A 3468-nucleotide genomic window follows, 5' to 3' on the forward strand; every position below is an offset into this window, starting at 1 on the left:
TCCGCAGTCATCACTTGTTGGGTGGATTCATCCTAAACAGATTCCTTGTGATGAAATCAGCACTCACTGAATTTGGCATGCTGAATACTTTTTTCCTACTATTAGATAAATGGACAGCTTAGCTGGATATAAAGTACTTGTCCACAGTGATTTTTCGTGGGTTTTCTGAAAATGTTGTCCTGCTTTGTATGTTCTTCTGAGTTATAGAAAGTAAATTGATTTTCTCTGTACAGTATGTGAATAAGCTGGGTTTATGTTTTTGTGATGGTTTAGAGGATTTTTCCCCCTTTTTCTTCAACATGTGTTGATTTTAAAAAGGTAGGTCTCAGAGTTGACCATTTCAGTTCTATTTATCCTAGGAATCTATGACTTTCTCTCTGCCCCTTTTCCTACTATCTTTTATTCATTTCTGTTCTGTTCAGTGCTTTCATTTCTTTACTCAATGTTAGTTATGTTTTTAGACAAATATGTTGCCCTTTATGAACCTTGTCCTTTAGCCCCTTTTTCAGACTTTCTTTTTCTTTGATTTTTCCCAAGTTCCAAATTTTCCCAAGTTCTGCCAATTCTTATTTCACATTTTCTGTTTATTGTCAACATTTATTTTATGCATTTTGAGTTGTGCAGTTCCTGATTAAATTTTGTTTTGTTTTGTTTTTTCTTTTCTGCACATGCTTTGTTTATGAACATTTAATTCAGGTAGGGAGCTTGTTTTACAGTTTTTGTATGTTTTATGGTTGATTTTGAGGAAACACTTTTCATGAGCTGAAATCTTTGTCTCCCTATTCCCGCTTCTTCGTCTGTCAGCTTGGAATAAATGTGCGCTGTAATATTTTAATTTTGACACGCTTTAGGTTTACCTGAACAAGAAACAAAAGTTTTATGTAGTAGTGGATGAGTGATTTGGGTAGCTTAGTCAATTTCTTAGGTTAAGATCACCCTCTTTTCTGCAGTTCCTCTAACAGACATAAATTATTTAGGGACTAGGCATGATGTGTCTTGCTTTGGAGAATATGCATGGAGTGTCTTGCTTTGGGGGGATTGGCATGGCATGTTTTGCTTTGGGGATAGGAACGAAGTGTCTAGCTTTGGAGGATAGTCATGGCATGTCTTGCTTTGGGGGATTGAGCATGGTGTGTATTCTCATCCTAGGATTCTATTTCATTTTACCAAGATCTTTAATTCCTACCAGTTGCTTCCTTCTTTGTCTTTACCACAAGTCTTCAGAGGACACTTCTTTTGTCCAAGTCTCACTCTCTCCTCAGAAATTCTGCTTTCCCAAGATTGGCAGCTCCTGTCCTCTGCACTGTGAAGCCCCTTCCTGTCATTTCTCCAGTAGCCAGTGCTCTAATTGACCAGGTCTCAGGCACACTCTGAATTTATGCATACTCGTATTCTGTGGACGATTTTCCCTGTGTTCTGTCATAAATAGGCCCTCTCAGCTGTCCTCTCCTCTACCTGCATAGTCTTTGCTGCTCCCTCTACTATTGCGTGGTTCCCAGACCTGGCTAAATAAAATCATCTGGGTTCCACAGAAGTCTCTGGCCTTTGGTTGTCTAGGTGCAGGGGTATGAATGGTATTTATGACTCTTTACATCAATCCCTAGGGCTTTGAAGTATATGTTGAGAGATTCAGCTGCCGTTATCCTAGACGGACCTGTACTGTATTAGTCCATTTCTGTTGCTTATAACAAAATACTTGGAACTGGGTAATTTATAAAGAAAACGAAATTTATGGCTTACAGTTTCTGAGGCTGGGAAGTCCAAAGTCCTTCTGGTGGTGGCAACAGTGACCCCGGGGCCTCACATTGCAAGATGGTGGAAGCAGAAAGAGCAGAGAGAGAGCAGAGCAGCCTAACCTCCTCATTCACTCTCCTTTTAAAGCCCTCAGAACCACGCCCATTACCACAATTCTTAATCCATTCCCTAGGCACGGTTCCATAATCCAACCATCTCTTCAAGGCCCCACCTTTCAATCACCACAATAGGATTACCCACCCTCTTAACAGTCACAGTGGGGACCAAGCTTCCAATACATAAAAGTTGGGGGACAAATTCAAGCTTCCGTGAGTTTGGGAGGTACATAATTCAATCCGCTACATGTACTTTCCTGTCATACTTCTTCACATGCATAATTTCAGTAGCATACACAGGAGACAAAATCCCATAATACAGCACACTATATTCATCAGCCAGCAATTATCAACTTATGAATTGCTTTTTAAACTATGATCTTGGAGTTCTTTCCTTTCGCTGCTGTGGCTGTAGCCATGAGTATGCTCAGGCTTTAGAAGAGGCTTGCCTCCAGTGTCCTTTGCTGTGGCCGAAAAAAGGTCTGGTTGGACCCCCAATGAGACCAATGAAATTGCCAATGCCAACTCCCATCAGAAGATCCGGAAGCTGATCAAAGATGGGCTGATCATCCATAAGCCTGTGACTGTCCATCCGAGCTTAATGCTGGAAAAACACTCTGGCCCACCAGAAAGGCAGGCACATGGGCCTAGGTAAGCAAAAGGGTACGGCCAGTGTGCAAATGCCAGAGAAGGTAACCTGGATGAGGAGGATGAGGCTTCTGCATTGGCTGCTCAGAAGACACCGTGAATCTAAGAAGATTGACTGCCACATGTATCACAGCCTGTACCTGAAGGTGAAGGGGAACGTGTTCAAAAACAAGTGGATTCTCATGGAACACATCCACAAGCTGAAGGCAGACAAGGCTCTCAAGAAGCTCCTGGCGGACCAGGCTGAGGCCTGCAGCTCTATGACCCAGGAAGCACGCAAGTGCCGTGAAGAGCGCCGTCAGGCCAAGAAGGGGGCGATCATCAAGATTCTGTCCAAGGAGGAAGAGACCAAGAAATAAAGTTTCCTTCCTATTTGTACACAGTGGCCTCAGTGACTACAGAGATCAACCATTCAAATAAAACAAGCCTTTAAAAAAATAAAATAAAAAATAATAAAATATGATCTTTCCCACTTACTTTTCCCTGTATTAGGGAAGAGTGCAGGACTGCTGCCTGAATTTGAGCTCAAGGTATCTTTGGAGGTGCTCTGGGACTCGGCGAGAGGGAGGGGAGGTGAAGAGATCTTAGACACTGTGCATGTACAGTGTAAGGAAAGTAAGGCTATGCCTGGGAGGCAGGGAACAGCTGTTCTCACTCGGCAGGGAAGCTGTCCGAAAAGTGAAGGTGATTATCCCGAGGCAAGGGTGCTGTACTACACACCACCTCGTCCCTGCCATTTCTCCAGCTACATAGAAGTTGACTGAGTAACTTGTGTATTGAGGTACAGCATGTGGGATTTATCCTCTTCTTTTGGATTTAATGATAACTGTGCTAATCTTGACCATCTGTTTTCCCTTTCCAGTTTCTGGTTCTCATTATCTTTCCTTTCTTCCAAATTTACCGTCTCACTCCAGGTTATCTCTTGCACAGCTCCCGAGGCTGCCACAGACTGTAGAGGAGAAGCAACCTT

At 42.8% G+C, this 3468-nt stretch overlaps 1 pseudogene; it reads left to right on the plus strand.

Moving 5' to 3' along the window:
* Positions 1–2267: 2267 nt before the first annotated feature.
* Positions 2268–2857, plus strand: LOC134384971 (large ribosomal subunit protein eL19-like; annotated as a pseudogene).
* Positions 2858–3468: the final 611 nt, after the last annotated feature.

This window comes from Cynocephalus volans, chromosome 8, assembly GCF_027409185.1.
Source record: "Cynocephalus volans isolate mCynVol1 chromosome 8, mCynVol1.pri, whole genome shotgun sequence".
NCBI lineage: Eukaryota > Metazoa > Chordata > Mammalia > Dermoptera > Cynocephalidae > Cynocephalus > Cynocephalus volans.